This window comes from Acomys minous (genome assembly GCF_964271855.1).
Source record: "Acomys minous genome assembly, chromosome: 1".
NCBI lineage: Eukaryota > Metazoa > Chordata > Mammalia > Rodentia > Muridae > Acomys > Acomys minous.
In genome coordinates this window covers 63,021,143-63,042,747 of record NC_140483.1, presented here as the reverse complement: position 1 = coordinate 63,042,747, position 21,605 = coordinate 63,021,143, and the positions used below count along the sequence as shown (strand labels likewise).

Below are 21,605 nucleotides of genomic sequence, written 5' to 3'. Positions count from 1 at the left end.
GTAGTCCCTCATCCATACTCCTGTGAGTAGCCCTTCACTCATGTTCCCATGAGGAACCCCTCACCCATGACCCTATGACTAACCCCTCACCCATGCTCCCATGAGTAGTCTTTAACCTATCTTCCTGTTTGTTACCCTTTACCCGTGCTCATGTTAAAAACCATTCACCCATGCTCCTGTAAATAAATAAAATCACTATTTGACTAAATGAAACTGGGGTGGGAACTTTCTTTGGTCTGTCACCAATTCCCCACCATCTGTGTGGGGTGAGTGGACTTGCTCACGTCTTCCATGGAAAGCCATAATACAGCACTGGGTTGTTTCCTTCTTTTCTCCTTGAACTAAGCAAGTTTTCTGGAAGAAAAGAGTCCCATGATAGGAACTCACTGACAAAGGATTTATTCAACAGAGTGATTTCCACAGGCTATGCTGGACTTGTTCACATTCAGTTCAATACTCAGTCTTTTCCACATCTATATCTTTTGTCCTACGCAATGATAATTGATGGTCAGCATCACAGCCTCGAGGTCCAGCAACTCACTGACTCATCAAAGGGAGATGCAATTATGTTCATAAGGCCAGATGGACTGTGGCAGCAAAGGGGACTTGGAAATTGAGGAGCGTTGAAACTAAGGATTTTCTGATTAACTCTTAGCAAACCAAATTTAAGAGGGAAAGATCTCACTGTGCATAATATTTTAGTTAATAGGGAAAGATTTAATGATTGAATGTACCTTAAGATACACAGACATTCAAGGCTTCTGGGGAGATGGTTCAGTTGGTAAAGTGCTTGCCATACAGGCATGGTGCTGTGAGTTTGATTCTTAGAATCCTAGTATTTTTTTTTTAAATCATTTTGCAGTGCACTTGCAATACCAGCACTAAGGAGATGAAGATAGGGGATGACTGGGCTTCCAGGCCAGTAAAAGCCTCTGTTTCAAGGCAAAAAAAAAAAAAAAAAAAAAAACAAAACAAAACAAAAAAAAACCTCCTTGAATCTCACTCAGATGGGAGAATAAAATAGACTCTGAAAATAGATGTAGAGAGGAAACTGGATAGGAGAGGTAGTGGGGAGGAAAATAAGGTGGAGGAGGTCTTAACAAGCTTCCTTCTAGGATAGGAGGAGATATGGGGAGGGAAGGTTAGAGGGCTTGGAGAGAAAAAGGGCATCACGGAAACAAGCTGGAGACCTCTGACAGATGGAATAGGTAGATATGGTGATATCTCTAGCTGAGCCTCCTAGCAGCAGGGGACACACAGACAGAGGAGGCCACCTTCTAGTCAGGAAAAACCTACAGTGGTAGGATGGGAACACTAATCCACCTACAAAACCTTCAACCCAAAATTTACCCTGCTTGCAAGATGTGCAGAGATGAGGACGATTAGAGACAGAGGGAATGACCAACCAATACTTGGCCCAGCCTGAGACCCACCCCGTGGGAGAGAGCCAACCCCAGACACCATTAACCATGCTCTGCTAGGTTTATAGACAGGAGCCTAGAATAACTGTCTTCTGAGAGGTCCCACCCAACAGCTAATATAATCGGATACTGAGACTCACAGCCAAACATTAAAGCAGAGCTTGGAGAGTCCTGTGGAAGAGTAGGGAGGAAGGATAGAAAGACCAGGAGGGAATAATACTGCAAGAAGATCACCAGAGTCAGCTAACCTCAACCCATGGGAGATTACAGAGAGGAAACACTAACCAAAGAGCATGCATGGACTAGACCTAGGCCCTCTGCACATACATGACCGATGGGCAGTTTCATCTTCATGTGGATCCCCTAGTAGTAGAGTGAGTGTTATCTATGATATACACTCTGTTGCCTGCTTTTGATCATTTCTTCCTAACGGGGCTGCCTTGCCTGGCTTCAGTGGATGAGGAGGAGCTCAATCGTGATGCAACTTGACAAGCTGGAGTGGACTTGGGGGGGGCGCTTTTCTTTTCTGAGGACAAGGAGAATAAGTAGGAAGAAGAGGGTGAGAGGGAGGGACCGGGACGAGAGAAGAGAGGGGGCTATGATCGGGATGTAAAGTGAGTATCTAAATTAAAAATAAATTTTAAAAAGAAATAAAAAAAAAAGAAAACAAGGTAGCTAGTGCCTGAGTGATGACAGCTAAGGCCGATCTCTGGCATCTACATGCACAAACACACTTGCATATATAACCTCACCCCCCCCCCCCACACACACACTTGTCTGACCTTTAACAGAAAGTTCATCTTTAGCATTTTAAGAGTGATTACAAAACAAACCAACACACACACACACACACACACACACACACACACACACACAAAGCTATGCCACTTACTATTACTGACTACCAAAGACAAACAGATTTAGTAAGAAGGCACTGTAGCATTAGGAATCACATCCTATAATGAGATGTGTAAGTACCGAAGGATTTCCTAGGAGAGAGGAGTAGCACAGGACTGGAAAGATGGTCAAGGTCCAGGGAGATGCAGGATGTAAGCTCGGCCACAGATGTAGTAGGGTACCTTAAAGTTCAGAGTGCACAGACCCCTGGTGCATATCCATCCAGTGTATGCAGACCAGAGCAGCAGAAGACAAGTGCTATGGCTTAGGACATATGAACGTATGCATGTCTTAAAAGACATCCATTTTCTGTTTTAACAAACCCCAGACCACTATTTCCACAAACAAAGACTCCCCTAGGAACCATATTTTTACAGTAATTTCTTCCTTGCTGTTCATGCCATCCCTTAACCCTTCCCTTCCAACTCTAACTAAACACCTCTTCCTCCAAGCATTTGGATGCTGATGTGATTAGAAGGACTCGTCAGAAGATGTGTGTGCCAGTCCTAGCACGCAGGGGCATGAGCAGAAGAGTTCCCGCCCTACAAGAGTCACTCCTCCAGGTGAGCACACACAGACAGAACAATGAATCCCACAAACACGTTTCTCTTCTCAGCGCCTTGTATGTAAGGAAAACGTGGGATATGGAAGGGAGAAACATTTTTTACAGAGAAGATTTACAGGAGATTTAAATTTTAAAAAGGTTAGTCAATTGACACACAACATAATTTAATAAAAAAAGTGGTAGTTATGATCCTCGGTACACACAGTTCAAGATAGTATTAGCACTTCATCTTCTCAACTCGGCCGACCCAAGGTTAATAATATACACGGGGTGCTCAGATCTGTATCCCTATGAGTGTCACAGACATGGACTCAATCAGTAGTGCATCGAAAATACTAGGGAAAAGGGGCTGGAGAGATGGATCGGCAGTAAAGAACACTTACTGCCCAAGAGTGAGGACAAGAATCTGGATCCCAGCACCCATGTTAGGTGAGTCACACATAGCACTAACTTCAGTTCTATGAGATACAATGCCCTTTTCTGGTCTCCACAGGCACATGGGTGCATACGCACTCATACAAACACACACAGAGAGGCATGAACAAACAGACACATATACGTGCATAAATACAGTGAAGAAAATATTTTAAAAATATTCAGAAAAAAACCTAGGCATGAAAATATAAGGGGATAATTGGAAGAAGAAGAGGTTAAGGGGTTAAGGGGACGAGAACAAGAAAGAGTAATCAGAGTCGGATATGACAAAAATATTATGTATGTGTATATGTATCTGTATATGTATTATATATGTGTATCTGTATCTGTATTATATATGTGTATATGTATGTGTATCTGTCCCATTGGATTTTAATACAAAGTCTCCCATTGGTCTGTACTTGGCCAAGTAGCCTAGTATGGCTGGCTAGGGAACTCTAGCGATCCTCCTGTCCCTGACTTCCTAGAACTGGGTTAATGGAACATACCATAATGCCTAGTGCTTTTCTTTTCTTTTCTTTTGTTTAATAGACGTTCTGGATAGCAAACTCAGTAGGGAGAGCACATTCCTGAATGAGCTATCTCCCCAACCCGAGTTTCTTCCTTTCTTCATCCTTGTGCCACTTTCACAATGGTGCAAGTGGCACCATCTCCAAAAAGGGTTGCTTGATTTGGAGCACTTGAGTGGACAAGCCTGTGATCCTCTCCTGTGAGAACTGTCCCTGGTGTCAGGTTATAGAAGTTGAAAGGCTTTGCGCTAATGACTCCGGTGTCCCCAGTGGCTTGCTGCTTAATTGTATAATTATAGACAGTTAAGAATGCATGATATGTAGTGGAGAGAAAATAGTTGGTGCTTTGGGAGCCATTACAGATTACAATTTATGAAATTTTAAAATGCTGTGATATTTATATGGGTATGACTGCACTGAGTCATCCTGCAAATACCACAGCCGCTTCTGGGGCCATCTTGCCAGAAACACAGAGGGGCAGAGGGGCAGTTAGCGGAGTTGTCACAGTAAGCTCATGGACATAGGGAAGAAGAAAGAACAGGAGACGTCATCAAGGACTATCGTGATGCCAGCATATAACAGGACAACACCAATGAGGACAGAGCATGTACTGTAACTACCTGGAGGAGTCTAAGGTGTTCCTGAAGAGGAGGTGACCACTGAGACATGTGTGAAGAAAGAAGAACAGCTTCTGGATATAAAATAGTAATGGCAGCACCAGCATAGGGAGCAGAGCCCAACAATGTATGGGTGCTTGAATGTACACAGTGTAGTGGTGTGTGTGTGTGTGTGTGTGTGTGTGTGTGTGTGTGTGTGTGTGTGTGTTGGGAGAAGGCAGATCATCATCAAAGATGGCTATGTAACAAGAAAGAATTAGTGGAGGGTAATTAGTGGAGGGTACTCTCCAAGAGTACATTGGAGAAAGACTATGCATGGCTGGATATGGCCTTGACTATAGTAATGAGAACAATGGGACCATCTGGCAAAGCTTTATTATGGGATGTGCTTTCAACATTTACTATAACAACGTAAAACGGAGTGTGGCTGACTGTGCACATGGAAAACAGCTATGGTTAGAGTCGCTTTCCACTCCTGGGTTCTGCTTCTATAGGATCTCAGTTTTTTTTTTCAACTGTGAGACATAACTAACATACACTCGGAGGGGCTGATTTCAAGAACCAGTGGATGCCATAAGTAAATGCTTAGCAGTGAATTCCCTTGAAGCTAAGTTCTTCTCTTATTTGCAGTGCAGAACATTGAACCGAGGGCCTCGGGCATGCTAGGCAAGCTCACTACTGCTCATTGTCTGCCAGTCAATGATGCTATCAAGTTGATATCGTCATTTCAGTAGATTAGAAAAAAAATCTCAAGAAAGTATGCTATTAAAATTACAGATTTTCAAAGTAAAACCCAGGGGACAATCAACCTCTTAAATCACACTGTGCTAAGATCTATTCATCTCCAAGTTTAATTAAAAGTGGGAATGAACAGAGTGTTACTTTATCTGACACCGGCCCCTTTCTGGTTTCCCTCTGATAGCAAGAGAGCTTTCTGTAAGGTTCACAGCTATTTGTTTTCATTTGCTCTTGTAAATGAGCTCAGACCTAATGTGTGACTCCTTGGAGAATTCTAAATCTACGCTAAGTTACTACTAAAATTTACAAACATGGAGACAAAGTCATGCAAAGACCAAAAGAAATAGTCTTAAAAAAACATGGCTGTTTCTCTTTTTCGATCTATCCTCAGGATTAAAGATAGAATTTACTGATGAAGACAGAGAAGTAAGCCTCTGATGCATAACTGCTCTCTGTACTCATTCAATTAATAGACTTCACTGTATGCAAACACTGATAAGTGGATGGAATGTGTTACTTCTTAATGATCTAATCTGTATTCTAACAGGATACAGGCTCTGCTACTTGTGTGGTTATTTCTCCCTAACATTTATGCCTTGGAGTATGCTGGCCATTTATTTTGACAGTGGTGTTGGATATGCTCATCTCTGCTGTTTACAGCTCTGGGGAGATTTTACAATGAAGACACCCCACAACTGGAGACAACCTTGGTCCTTTCCATATTAATAATTCCTAGAGTAACTGAGCATTAGAAGTCAGAATTGCCGCACACAGATATCTGGGGGAGGCGGTCAGGAGCTCCTAGCCAAGTCATTCGTTTTATTAATAAAGCTTTACTGGGCAAGTCTCTCTCTCTCTCTCTCTCTCTCTCTCTCTCTCTCTCTCTCTCTCTCTCTCTCTCTCTCTCTCTCTCTCTCTCTCTCTGTCCCTGCCCCAGGGCCTTTGCCTTTTGTATATATTAAATGAACAGGTGCGGTCATATCCTTCATGAGGTGGCTGTTTTGTTGGGGGCGGGAAGCTACTGTATAGAACACATGAGAAAATCCATACAGAAACTAGGACCAGAGTTGCAAGGGCTCAAACTCCCTTTAGCATTCTCCCTTAGCATGCTCTCTTTGTGCTCATCTTGTCATCTCAAGTCATCTTCTTGTTTGTGTAACAATACCAGGCCTTTATTTTTCCCCCGATTCAAATGTTAACTGTAGGGTCTCTGCCCTGATGTGACATGCAAATACTTGGCCACTGGATCTCAAATGCACAGTCTCACGTGTAAATAATAAGAGTCTGTGCTCTAGAGTGTATCAACACCTGCAAAGGGCAAGGCAACTTCTCGGAGCTTTCTAAAATATCTTCAAATGACATTATGGGCTTCAGCACCTGGTGCTCACCCTTCCTCTGCCCACACATACCTACTTTGTTACTTATATGTGGAACAGAATGGTTCTTTCTACCTTAAACCTCTCATGAATTTTCATGTCAGGGTTAGGGTTACCGTTAGAGTTAGGGTAGAGGCTGGTTTTGAGTGTCAACATCACTTATTTTCTACCTTAGTTTTGAGACTTATCTTGCCTACAGCTCATTGATTCTGCTAAACTGGCTGGTACAGACATGCACCAGCACACCTAGCTTCTAACATGGGTTCCAAGCACTTCACCCACTGAGCCATCTCCCCAGTGTCTTGCTGACTTCTCCTAATTCTTCCACATGTACTTCATTATCCATCCAACTAATGAGAAAATGCTGCCTTCTGCCTTTATCTTGTAAGTACTGTCTGGAATTTTAAGTTCTGCCACATTACTTCTGTATGCACTACCCCATGTTATCCAGCCATTATTTACGGCTCCCTTTTCTACTCTCAAGTGAAATTAACAGATAGTATAATCTAACTACAGCACCTCCACGCACCCTTCCCCCGCCCCCACATTTGTATAGCAGATTAATGTAATACAATGATGAAACACAGGAAAGTAGTTTGTAATAAAGCAATGTGTTCCAAGAGCGGTTAACCTGGAACATGGAACGGATTCAGCAAAAGCTAGCACCTATAATAATAGTATTGTTTGTGTATGTGCACACATGTATTTGCTACTGTAATTATAACAAATAACTTCATACTTAAAAAAACAGCCAAGATGTCTGGGGGATGTAGCTCAGTAGAAAAGCGCTTGCTTCATAAAAATAAAGTTCTGGGTTTGACCCTCACATAGAGAAAAAAATTTTTTAAAAAGATGATTAATGAATTTTAATGTTCCATGTAAGTCTGAACCCAGGCACGTAGAACATATAGGCAGACAAGTGCAAGGGAGAATTTTTAAGGAATAACCTGGCTTTGTTGCCGATATATCATCATTAACGAAAGACTAGAAATGGAAAAAAAAGATAATAAAATGCAGAGATAGGTGTCAACTAAGATTAAAAAAAAATATTTGGCTAAACACCAGACTTGTTAGTACATACTAAAGAGAGGAAAATCACAAAATAAGCCAGAGAGATCATTCAGGGACAACGATATGAGCAAGCGTGGTTTTGCTCTGATAAGTGAGCAGTATTGTACACACCTGATGTGTACCCTGAGTGTGGCAGGCGGCAGTGTAGTGAAAAGTTCAGAAAAGTGGGGTCTTATCTTCCACTGTCAGCACCCGCTAGGGTTATAAAGTGACTTCCCAGCCCAAATGGCTTTGGAGAACACTATCTCCAGTAGAAAATTAAAGAGTATGAATAGAAAAAATATTTAAGACACCAAAAACTGGTGGCATGGTAAATTCTCAGGATCGGGTCAGACTAAGATGGATGGAAAGACAAGAAAACCAAAGTAAATAATTTTCATTAAGTAATGCATGCACTGCTAAACTTTATTGTGTGGCTAACAAAATTGCTTGCACATACACATATACACAAATGCATCTATGTCATGGTAAAAACGAGAAGCAATTTTAAATGTGTTTTAGTACTAGTCAATTAGGCCCATTGAGTGTCACTTGTTTTTTATTAATTTAATAACACTTGGTTCTAAATGGGTCAATCAAGGGCTGAAGAGATGGCACAGCATTGAAGAGGACTTCCTGTTCTCACAGAGGACCCGAGCTCACTCTTCAGCACGTATACCTAGCATCTCACAACTGCCTGAAACTTCAGCTCCAGGGAATCTGAGGTCCTCTTCTGGCCGCTGCAAGCAACTGCACTATGTGCACAAACAGATGGAGACATACACATACACATAATTTTTAAAATAATAATAAAACAAATCTCTGCATGTCTCTATCAATCAGCACTCTCTATTGCATGGTCACGTGTGACCACTTAAAGAGTAGAAAGACAGCACCATACAGGTTAATATTAATATAGATCATACAAATTAAGGTTACACTTAATCTTCTTATGGTCTAAATAAAACAAAACATGCCGAGCTTATGAAGCATGTGCAAGGCTTCCTATGCCATGAAAAAATTGCCTGATTTCTCCTGGAGAAAGATTGCTTTACAGGAGCTGGGCAGATTCATTTGCAGTCGGCAGAGACTCCATCTCACTTTAAAAGCAAACTTTCAGTCCTGTGATTCTGCCCTGTGGCATTTCCCCGACGCAATCCGAGATTCCTCAGAGAAGGGACTGTGGGCCTATCTCTCACTCTGTATATAGCTATGTGTGTGTCCGTGCAAGTGTCAGGTCCTCTGGCACTGGAGGACAGGCAACTGTGACCAGGTACAGATGCTAGGAAGTGAACTTGTGTTCAGCTCTCTGCAAGAGCAGTATATGATCTTAGTTACTGAGCCGTCTATCCAGACCCTGGAAAGTTTGGTGTTTGTGTTTTGTCTGTGTGTTTAGTAAATATATTATGAGGGACTGTTTAGATATAACTATCTACGGATATTTTGGTTAAAGAGAAGTTTTTCCCAATTTAATAACAGCAATTATAAATTATTTTCCAAGATGCACACATTTTAATGATCAGGCTCTCCAATATTTTCAGGGTCTCATCATCCCAACCCCTAACACCATCCTTTCTGCTTGAACACCCTCAGTTCATAGGCCTCTAAGGGACCCAAACTGTATCCACCCTCAGACTCTTTGTCTACCCAAAACAGACAATCATCAACTCCTTGAAGTATGACCTTGGCAAATAAGGTCAAAGTAAGATAAAGTCCAATGGAGTAGGGCAGAATAGAAATCTTGTAATTGTCTTCTTGCTAAGAGGGAGGTTCAGACACAGTTGCAGGTACACACACAAAGAGGCTCTGGCTATGAGAAGATGACCAGATGATAACCAGATAACAAGATGATGCAGCCATAAGCCAATGGCTGCTGCCAAAACCACAACCATAGAAGAAGCAAGAAAGTCTTCTTCCTTTAGAGCTTTGTGGAGGAGCATGACCATCCCAATATGGTATGTTGCCTGAAGGCTTTCACCTTCTGAACTGAGCAGAGATACACAGCTACTATTCTAATACATTAGTCTGCTGCTCTGCTACCAACAGCCCAGAGAAATTAACCGAGCCAATATTCACTTGCATGCTTCATGTTTGCATGTATGCTTCTTAAGAGTCACCTCGCTAGCTCAGTGGGAAATGCCTGATGCACAAAAATGAGGACCCCAGTTTTATCTCTATAACCCACAGAAAAGCTGAGCTCAGGGGTACCTGCCCCTAGACCCACTGCTGATGCGGAAGGGGGCAGATGGAGACTGGAGACTTGCCGACCAGTAAATCTGGATGTATTGGACAGCTCCAGGTTCAGCAAGAGGCCATCTCAAAAAATAAGGTGGCTAGAGGAAGACACTTGTCTAATTTCAATACCTGGTCACTCCCTGGGATTTGTCTTAGAGACACAACTGCTATCAACTCATTTTAGCCACTTGACCATGACATGAACAACTCTATAAAGCTGGGGACTTACCCAGGTGGAAAACTCAGAGTCACCAGAATTTACAGAAGAGTGTGACTACTGATAACCAAACCGGTGATACTGAGCAGAAGCGCTCCGGTGCCAGGAGGTTGTACGGCTTATTATGTTCCTGTTTAGTGACTCTTGCCTCTCTCTAATAATTTTTCCTTGGTTATTTTACTTAAGAGTCCAATCTGTGTATTAGTTTCCTCATCTGGAAAATGGAAAAACATAATAACAACCCCTGCCTCATAGAGCTGCGAAGATTAAATTACACACTGTATATAAAATGCTTATTTAGCATACTGCCCAATGCATGGTAAGTATTCAGTAAATACTGGCTATTATCATTGGTAAAGTTGCTGTTAGTGAAGGCTACAAACAAATAATTACCTTATTCAATTATAAAATAAAAGCAAGAGCTAGAGAGCTGGCTCAGCAGTTAGGACTCCATACTGCTCTCACAGAGGATCCATGTTCAAGTCAATGCACAGGGCAAGCAGCTCACAAGCTGTTATTCCAGATTATGACACCCTCTTCTGGTATACACACACACACACACACACACACACACACACACACACACACACACACGCTCAAGCACATGTGCATGTGTGCGCACACACATAGACATCACATAGATAAAAATACACACAGATACCACATAAATAAAAATAAAGTCTATAAGCACATGTCAATTGCAGACAAAAATCACTTTTTTCCAATTGATTCTCATTAAGTATATAAAGGACACTTAAGGGTGGGCCTCCGGGCTCTGTGGCTAGCAGTCCTTGGCTAATACAAAACAAACTCAATGGCATCTTTTGTAGATTTTTGTCTCATATTGCTTTTTTTATTAATTTATTCATATTACATCTCAGTTGTTAGCCCATCCCTTGCATCCTCCCATTCCTCCCTTCCTCACACTTCCCCCCTACTCCCCTCCCCTATGTCTGTGTCTGAGGGGGACCTCCTCCCCCTGTATATGCTCATAGGGTATCAAGTCTCTCCTTGGTGACCTATTGTCCTTCCTCTGAGTGCCACCAGGCATCTCCATCCAAGGGACATGTTCAAATATGGGGCACCAGAGTTTGTGTGAAAGTCAGATCTCCTTCTCCACTCAACAGTGGAGAATGTCCTGTCCATCGGCTAGTCTGGGTAGGGGTTCGAGGTTTACTGCCTATATTTTCCTTGGCTGTTGCCATAGTTTGCGGAGGACCCCAGAGCCCAGACTCGCCTGTAGTTTTCCAGGACCCACTGGATCCTTCTATTTCCTCATTCTCCCAGGCTTCTCACACCTAAAGTCTCAATAGGAAGTCCTCCCCTCTTACCCACTTTCCTGGTAGGTACAGTTTTTCATGGGGATGTACAACTTGGACTAGTGTCTCGATATAAGTGAGTATATACCATTTAGCTTTTTTTGCTTCTGTGTGAACTCACTCATTATGACAATTTCTTAACTTCATATGGAGAAACAAAAAGCCCAGAATAGCAAAAACAATCCTATACAATAAAAGATCCTCTGGAGGAATCTCAAGTTGTACTATAGAGCAACAGTAATTAAAACAGCATGGTACTGGCACAGCAATAGGCTAGTGGATCAATGGAATCAAACTGAAGACCCAGAAATGAATCCACACACATCTGCTCACTTGATTTTTGACAAAGAAGCCAAATCCATTCAATGGAAAAATGACAGCATCTTCAACAAATGGTGCTGGTCTAACTGGATGTCTACATGTAGAAAAATGCAATTAGACCCCTATTTGTCACCATGCACAAAACTCAAGTCCAAGTGGATTAAAGACCTCAACATAAAACCAGAGACATTAACCCAGTTAGAGGAAAAAGTGGGGAAGAGTCTGGAACACATAGGCACAGGAGATAACTTCCTGAACAGAACACCAACAGCCCAGGCCTTAACATCAACAATTAATAAATGGGACCTCATGAGGCTGAGAAGCTTTTATAAGGCAGGTGACACTGTCAAGAGAACAAAGCGACAGCCTACAGACTGGAAAAAGATTTTCACCAACCCTTCATCTGACAAAGGTCTAATATCCAAAATTAAACACCACCAAACCAAATAACCCACTAGAGAAATGGGGCACAGAACTAAACAGAGAATTCTCAACAGAGGAATATCAAATGGCTGAGAAACACTTAAAGAAATGCTCAACCTCCTTAGTCATCAGAGAAATGCAAATCAAAACGACACTGAGATTCCATCTTACACCCATCAGAATGGCTAAGATCAAAAACTCAACTGACACCACATGCTGGTGAGGGTGTGGAGAAAGAGGACCACTCCTTCATTGCTGGTGGGAATGCAACCTAGTACAACTACTTTGGAAAGCTATCTGGCGCTTTCTCAGAAAAATGGGAATAGGGCTTCCTCAAGACCCAGCTATTCCACTCCTTGGAATATACCCAGAAGATGCTCTAGCACTCAACAGGGACATATGCTCAACCATGTTCATAGCTGCCTTATTCATAATAGCCAGAACATGGAAACAACCTATGTGTCCCTCAGTAGAAGAATGGATAAAGAAACTGTGGTACATTTACACTATGGAGTACTACTCATATTGCTTCTTGTTTGGGCATTTTTTGGTCTTACTTGCCTTTTGTGCTTATATATTATAGTTTACACTTTTGTCTTTTTATGATGTGTGTGTATGTGCTTGTCTTGTGTTTTTCATTTTGTGATTTTATTCTGTTCTTTGTTCATTTGTTTGTTTTGCTGGCCTGCTTGTATTCTAAAATGGAGGAAAAGTAAGGGCACGAAGCTGTGGAGAGATGGGGGGATCTGGGCAGAGTTAAGAAAGGGGAAACTTTGACCAGAATTTATTATAAGAAAAAGGTTTTCAATTAAAAACTCTGCTTAAAAGATGAAAAAAAAAAACAAAGCCGATATGATGTCCATAATGAAGCCCTCAAAAATGACACTTTTTGTTTTTCAAATAGAAAAGCTAATTTTTCTTTTTTTAATTTTTTTTTATTAATTTATTCTTGTTACATCTCAATGGTTATCCCATCCCTTGTATCCTAATTTTTCTTGTAGATTATTTGGGCACTCTGTTCCATGGATCACCTTTAAATGCAAAATCCAATTTGATTTTGGAATAGCAGTAGCTGAATACTACTTTGATTGCCAGAATTTGCCTACATTATTACTTACAAGAGTTGGCACCTTGCAATCATTTCTGAGTGAAACACAGAGTCAGTAAAGCTTTGTATTGGGAAGACAGTGAAGAAAAATTTTGTCTACAAGGATTTCTCTCTCTCTTTCTCTCTTTCTCTCTCTCTCTCTCCCTCTCTCTCTCTGTGTGTGTGTGTGTGTGTGTGTGTGTGCGTGTGCGTGTGTGTGTGTGTGTGTGTGTGTGTGTGTGTGTATCATATGCACATGTTCATAAGCACATGTGCACATATGTGTGTTGAGGTCAACTTCAATTGTCTTCCATGAGTGTTCTCCACCTTGACTTTTGAGATAGGCTTTCCTCACTAGAGCCTTAGTCTTGCGAAAACTGCTAGATTTGCTGGCCAATCAACTATAGAGGTTTGCTGTGTTTCGGTGTCTAGCCTTTGTGTGTGCTTGCGAGTATATGATTGTGTGTGTGTCGAGGGTGTACATATAAGTATCTGTATGTGCGTGGCATTTCTGTGTATGAAGAGGGGGTGGGGTATACATGTCTATATGTGTACATGGAGCCAAGGCAGGATAGCCGACACCCTGCACTATCACTTTCTCGCTTATTTGGGATTGAAACTCAGGTCATCATACGTGCACAGCAAGTGTTACTGGCCACTGAGCCATCTCTCCAGGCCACAGCCATTTGATTTGTGCACGTGCATGCATGTGTGCGTGCATGTGTGTGTGCGTGTGAGCATGTGCACGTGCGTGCATGTGTGTGTGTGTGTGTGTGTGTGTGTGTGTGTGTGTGTGTGTGTGTTTGAACTTAGCTACTCATATATGCCTGCCTGCATGGCAGACACTTTAGAGACTGAGCCATCTCCCTACTCCTGCCCCAAGGTTTAACTAAGTACCTTGAACATGGATTCAGGTCTTCTCCCTAATGCAGAGACTTTCCCTGACTGGAAGCAGGGGGCTTCTTTTCTCCTTTCACACAATACAGGAGAGAATTTGGGAGTGTCTGTGCTGCAGTTTCCACAGGGCCAGCCTGAGTGGGCGGGGAAGTAGCATGGCTGGAGAGGCTCTGCAATGTGGACACTCAGGGTGCTCACTGACCATCTGATAGAGGAAGAGGGACAGGAGTCTGGGCGTTAAACTTCTAAATGAGTTCAGAATCCCTAAAACTAGACTAGATTTCACAACCCGAAACCACAGAAGAGAAGACACTAGAAGACGGAGGCCTCTGTCCTGGAGCCCCACCACCATAACAGCTTCCAAGCCCCTCCATTCCAGCTTGCGGTGAGGAGCTAAAGGCTGGGGGGAGGGGAAGAGAACCCCAAGCTTCACAGGGATCTGGGGACACTCTGGTTGATTTGAAGACACTCAAGGGGTGCAGACAGTGGCTGTTTGCCAGTCTAAATGGAAGTGTTGTATTGGTTTGTTTGATTATGCATTTGTTTATTGAGGCAGGGTCTCATGAATGCCTGGCTAGCTTCAAACTCCCAAAGATGACCTTGAACTAAAGGTCCCCCTGCTCTACCTCCAAACTGCTGCGATTATAGGTTTGACCAATCACACCCAGTATAGGCAGGGCTGGGGATCAAACCCAGTTGGTGTATATGCTAAGTAAACAGCCTGCAACCTGAGTCACATCCCCAGCCAAGTATTTTCACATCGCAATGATATGTGACTATAACTACCAATCCTGGACAAGGTTCTGGGGAATTATGAGATAGATGTAGTAACAGTGGATCAATTCTGGGACAGCCACAGAGACTTCAGGTGAGAGAGAAAGACTGCGCACTGATGGAGCACCTGCCCTGCCCTGATCTACCCTAACACTTGGTCCTACCTCCTAGGTATATCACTGAAGGAACAATGCTTCCTGCTGTCCAGAACTAAAATGTCCCTGCTAAGACTAAATATGACCTGGCTTCCAAATGCAGCCTACTCTCCATGTGGAATTGCTATTAACTTTGTACAGGCTGAGTAGCTTTAACACAAAAATACAACAACCTCATAAAGCCAAAACCTTTTGAGTGTGACATGAAGCCACAGGTAGAAACCTTCATACTTGATGTCATGTCATAGGTCATAATCAAAACAGGAACATGTCATGCTAAAATCACCTTTTGGCTACGTGTGTAAAATGTATATGAAATACAATTGGATTTTGTATTTTTTTCTTGGCTTTTAGGGTTGAGGAGATGCATCGGTTGATAACGTTCTTGTCTGGGAAGCTAGGAGCTGATTTTGATCCCTAGCACACACATACAATAGCCAGGTGAGGTAGCATGACCTTGCAGTCCCAGCACTGGGCTATGTTAAATGGAAGAATTCCCAGATCTTGCTGGCCAGCTAGCCTGAACTGAACTGGTCATCTCCAATTATGGTTAAGCGAATGAAGAGCCAGGTCTCAAAAATTAAGGTTGAGGGTAATAGTGGAAGCCACCTGACGTCAGTCTCCAGAATCCATACACACGTGCCCACATGCACTCATACACTCAGCACCCCCACCCACTCACTTTCTCCCACATCCCACACAAATACAGGAGAAATCTTGGGGTTTTGTTCCAAGGCTAAAATATATGCATGCAAATATTATAAAATCCAAAATTAAAAATCATGAAATTCATATGGCTGCTGGTTCTGATATTTTGAATGAGGGATCCTGAAGCCATGACATCACTGCAAGTGGCCTCCCATGCATATGCACGTCTGCTTGGGATCAGTGTTGGTGCTGTGGGTTTACATATGCAGTAAGTTGGATCCTGAAATGCCCCCATAAACCTTCTCGCCTAATCCTTGGGACTTTGGATTTGATGAGAGATGACAGTCTGATTTGCAAATATAATTAGGATTACTAACGAGCTGAATGGGAATCAATCATAGGAGAGAGGATCCAAGTGGTCCTCTTGTGCAATCACATGCCCTTCAAAAGCAGGGCTTTCTCCAGGTGTGCCCAGATGGGAAATCAGGGGTATTCAAAGCAGGAGAAACGAAGGCACCATTACTTGCTTTGAAACTCGAAGTGGCTTTGTATCAGAGTACAGGTAACACTAGGACTCGAGTGACCCAAGCTGGGAGGCAGCGGGAAATGAGGAAGCCTCCCCTCATCCCTACAAGCACAGAGAAGACAACTCAACCACATTGTACTTCTTCAGCATCATGCATCCAAAGTTGGCCTCGACCTCACTATGTAGCCAAGGATGATGCTGAATGTGTGACCCTCCAGTCTTCACCTGTGGTACCCCATAGTTAGAAGCGTGCATCACCAATACTGCATTTGTGCAGTTCTGGGAATAGGACCCAAGGATGCTGAAGGCCTGCCAAGTTATCTAGACACGGAGCCACACCCTGGGACACTGCTACTAGAGTCAATGAGCCCCAAACTAGATGCTCCCCGGAACCCTCTATGTCAAAACATCTGAGGCTTCACTGAAACTTTGATTTAAGTTCTGAATCCCATGAAGCCCACTCAGACTTCTGGCCTGCAAGACCAGAATGAATATAAAATATGCTTCACATCCCTAAATCTGTGATTACTATTCAGCAACAGAAAATGAATGCTAGACATTATGGCACAGTTTGATTTTATTTGAGAATAAGGGTGGGCTGGGTTTCCAGCCAGTGGAAGACCACTGGAGGTGCATATGTAGGTCTCTGGGTTTGGTACCCGCACAGTGAACAACAGCTAAATTAAAAACAAGTTAAGTGTATTTGTGATTTTTCTGTTGCTATGATAAAATACCCTGACAAAAGGCAACTCTGGGAGAAGGCATTTATTTTTGCTTATAGTACCCAAGGGGACCCAATCCATCACAGCAGGGAAGGTAGGGCAGCCAAGGCACGAGTTCTGATGATCACACATTCCATCTGCATACTCGAAGCAGAGAAAGAGAGAATGGAGGAAGCTGGGCCAGGCTACATCACCTCAAAGCCCACGCCACTGATGTATTTTCTCCAGCAAGACTTCACCTCCTAAGGGTTACAGTACCTTTCTAAAGAATACCACCAGATGGAGATCAAGTGTTCACACCCACGAGCCTGTGCAGGCTCATTCAAAACACAACAGGAAGTCTTGTGAATCTATGTAAACAGCTCAGTCTTTGAAACCATCTCACGATATTCTATAGTATATGAGTGTATCACTTCCAAAAATGGTTGCCAACAACCCTTTCCATGACTACACAGACCTGCCTTCCTTACCTAGGCTCATCTGTTACTTTTTCTCATCTATAAAACACAGGCTAAGCAATGCTGCAGAACCTCTGAACTTAGGTTCTGAAAGTTCTTGACCTTCAAAACACTACCTGCTCATGAAGGAGGCACCTGGCTTCATGGGTAAGAGTGTTACCCAGACATGAGCTGATGTCAGAATCACAGGGAAATTGTGCAGGTCAATGACACTCAGGACTATATGGCGCTATATAGCACCTGGGTGAGATGTGTACTTGTGCCCCATGAGCGTCCTGGTGATACAAATCAAGGTCGGCTCTCACCACCATACATGAAGGCATGAGTGGACTTATGCCTAAGCATCAACAACAAACATGTCACACTTCAGTAGCAGGGCATTGTGGAGCTACAGAGTTGGTAGTCTCGGCATTCTGGATATGCAGAGAGCTGGCCGGCCCCGTCTCTATCTCTTTATGGAATCTTGAAAGTTTTACTAACATTAATTAATTCACTTTCTTTGGTCAGTGAATTCTAGCCCATCTCCTGAGAAAGAATGTGATTTTAAAGTGTCCCAATCCATTTTCTCCTTAATGTTTACTTTGTTGTCAAATCCTTTAGTATGAATAGGATTCAATAATGAAGGGAGGGAGGTGGGCAGATACAGTGAGGAAAGAGCCTCACAGAGAGGAGGTGAAGAACACAAGGGACATAGCATACCAACAGCGAAGTTTTACTTCACAGCATCCACTTGTGTGCTTGACCACATGGGCACAGTAGAATGTGCACTGTGCCCTCAACAGCAGAGAACATGTGTTGAAATCATGTTTCTAAGGTATTCAGAGATGGTTCAGTTAGCAAAGTGCCTGCCAGGTAAATAGAACGATTTGCCTCCCATTTCCAGCACCTATGTGAAAACTGAGACACAAGGCTGAGCATGGAGACATACACCTTTAATCCCTCCATTTGGGAAACAGAGCAACAGATCTCTATGAGTTGAAGGCCAACTGGAGCCATGTCATGGGCCCCTGTCTTAAAACAAACTAGCCAGGTACAGTGGTGTGATCTGTCACCCCACAGCTAAGGAGGAAGGGACAGGTAGTTCTCTGGAGTTCACTGGCCAGCCAGTCTGGCTAAAATGTTGGGATCCACGTCCTATGAGAGACTCTCTCTCAAAAAAAGTAAGGTAGATGTGATTAAGGAAGATATCTGGTATCAACCTCAAGCCTCAACATGCAAACACACATGTTCACACATACCGAAACATCTCCAAGCACACATACAAACATACATAAGTATACCATTTGAAGCACACCAAAGCTTGTGTAGTGCATCAGGGGACTTGTCTTTGCAGCTTGTGCTGCAGCAGGCCCCTGTAGAGGAACTAGGGTGATCCCAAGAAGACAGCAAAGGCTCCCACCAGGCAGCCCCCTGAGATGTCACAGACCATTGATGACTCTCTACTGTGGCCTTCTACAATACTGCAGTCTGGAAGACAGCCTGAAGTTGCCGACGTCACTAGGAACTACTTCCAAAAGTGGAACAAGGCACATGCTTTGAACAGAAGTAGAAACATCTCAAGGAAAATCCTTTCCTGTCGCCTGTAATGTGCTTATAATTGTGCACATCAATGTAAAGTTTCCACAAAGTCCACAAACTTCAGTGCTACTGTAGCGTTGGACCAAACCACATTAAGATAATTACATGAGGGCTCCCCCTACCACTTTATAATAAGTGGACAGTAATTGTTGCTAAATTACAAGTGAATTGCTGCAGAATTAGATGTTATATTCATATTAGGATGGTAGTGCTCTGTCATGATGAATGAGACGGCTGTAACTACAGACAGAATTAAAATGATTAGCCACTTATCCCAACATCTTGACATTTTCCCCATGATTTTTAGACTTACGTTTTAAGAAAACTTCCCAATTAGACTTACTGTGAATGGATGCTTAGTAAAATCCTGAGACAAACAGTCTATAAAAGGTCAACTTGATGAGTGAGTAAACATCAGTGCTAAAGAAAAAGCCACTTGGTCGAACCACCCACCTGAAATAACTGATGGCAGATGACGTGGTTAAGTGCCCAAGGTATAGTTGAACAACATGTGATTAAGGCATGTGGCCATAATTAAGACAGTCACAATAATTCATAATAATTCATGTGATTCCAGACTACATATGTTGTAACAAGCTTGTAAAAAAGGAAGTGAAGAAAGGGAGGGAGAGCAGGAAGGAGGGAGGGAGGGAAGAAGGAAGAGAAAGGATGGAAAATTGAGGATTAATAGATGTTACTCAGGGCTTCTTTTTAAGCTTTTTAAAAATTATGAAAAGCCCAATCATAAACTGGTATTTAATAGCTTATGTAAAATGCTTAGGTATAAAGTACTTGCAAATATTCCCCATTTAAAAACTTGGGGAAAATTCGTTAGACTCACGCTTGGCAGTGTGTCAGAAAAGCAATCTTATATGAAAATGAGTGTGAAGCAGTCACAGAACATGATGATTTTCACACTCTTTTATAGTTGTTGAGTATTAATTCTAAGATGTGTTTGACAGTGGAAAAGATGCTCCAGTTTCAAACAGTAGCTGGCATGGCCTTCAGTATGATCTTCTAAACAAATAAAAATATGAGCAGTTAAGAAGAGGAAACTTGCCTTAAAAACTGATTTGAACTGATTCAAAAACATCCAGTTTCCAGGTTTTTAAATATAATTTATTCAACTTAACCTCCTATAATTATTTTTCTGCACATAGAGTTCAATACTTGAAAAAATATTTAGAAGCCGGGCGTGGTGGCACACGCCTTTAATCCCAGCACTCGGGAGGCAGAGGCAGGCGGATCGCTGTGAGTTCGAGGCCAGCCTGGTCTACAAAGCGAGTCCAGGACAGCCAAGGCTACACAGAGAAACCCTGTCTCAAAAAAAAAAAAAACCCAAAAAAAATTTAGTATAGGTATGTGTGTGTGTTATTGTCTGGTGTGTGTATGTGTGTCTGTGTATGTGTGTATGTGTGTGTCTGTGTGTGAGAGAGAGAGAGAGAGAGAGAGAGAGAGAGAGAGAGAGAGACAGACAGACAGACAGACAGACAGACAGACAGACAGACAGACAGACAGATAGACACAGACAGAGAGAGACCAAGACAGAAAGAGACAGAGAGACCATGAATGACGTGTTTCTTCTCTGGTCCATACCATGCTTGTAGACGGCAGAGCATAACCTGCAGGAAACTGAGTCTCTCTTTCCTCCACGGGAGTACTGGACAGCAAACTCATGCCACCACATCTGGAGGCAAGGACCTTTACCTGCTGAGCCATCTTGTGAACCCAGGATTCAATATTTAACTTGTGTTTTAACTCTTCAGACAGACGCTAACTTAATTTACCTGTGTTTTTCAGTGGCTGGAAGCCCTGTCCCACTTGGCTCAGTAACATGGGTATACAGGGATGACATAGTTGGGCCCAATTCATGAGGGTCGCTGACACTAATTAGCTGTTGACTACTGCTAAAGTTACTCCAAGACAGCTGTAATATCAACAAACATGCATCATGTCTCATACACCAAATATCTTGATTTTTTAAAGATTTTACTTATTTTAGGTATACGAGGGCTCTATCTGCATGTACACCTGCACCCTGGTCTTCCACTAGAGGGTATAGATGGTTGTGAGGCACCATGTGGCTTCTTGGAATTGAACTCAGGACCCCTGGAAGAGCAGACAGTGCTCTTAACTACTGAGTCATCTCTCCAGCCCTTGATTTTTTTTTTAAAGAAATTGCCTAGATATTTTTCAAAGGACAAGATTAGTAGTATAATCTCAAAATAAATTAATTTAATTTAGTAAATGAGCAAACAAACAAACAAAAACTTCTCACTTGATCAGGCTTCCAAAATTCTGCTAGTTACCTCCCCATACTCCCCTAATGGACATTTCACACTTTGTCTTAAACCATTCCCTCCCCACACACGCCATCCTCCACTTTTTACCTAATTCCCTAGAGTAAGGGTTAGCAAACCATTTTGCCACCTGTGTTTCAATACAAATTTGGGCTATGACACTTCGTTTTTGTTTTTACTGACTCTCTACAGTAGGTAGAATGCCAGGTCGTGTGTAAACAAGGGCCTATGGACCCCTGAGTTCTAGCACATGCAGAATTTCTGTTCCCCATGAAGAGCATCTGGGAATGTCTCAGGCCTGGGTAGTGGGTAGATAAAGGCATGATCATGGTGGCCT

The 21,605-nt window shown here is 42.6% G+C and overlaps 1 protein-coding gene across 13 annotated transcripts in view; it reads right to left on the bottom strand.

The window, feature by feature from the left end:
• NCKAP5 (NCK associated protein 5) overlaps positions 1-21,605 on the bottom strand; it is a 915,906-nt gene that overhangs the window by 429,540 nt on the left and 464,761 nt on the right. The gene's annotated exons all lie outside the window — the stretch shown is intronic.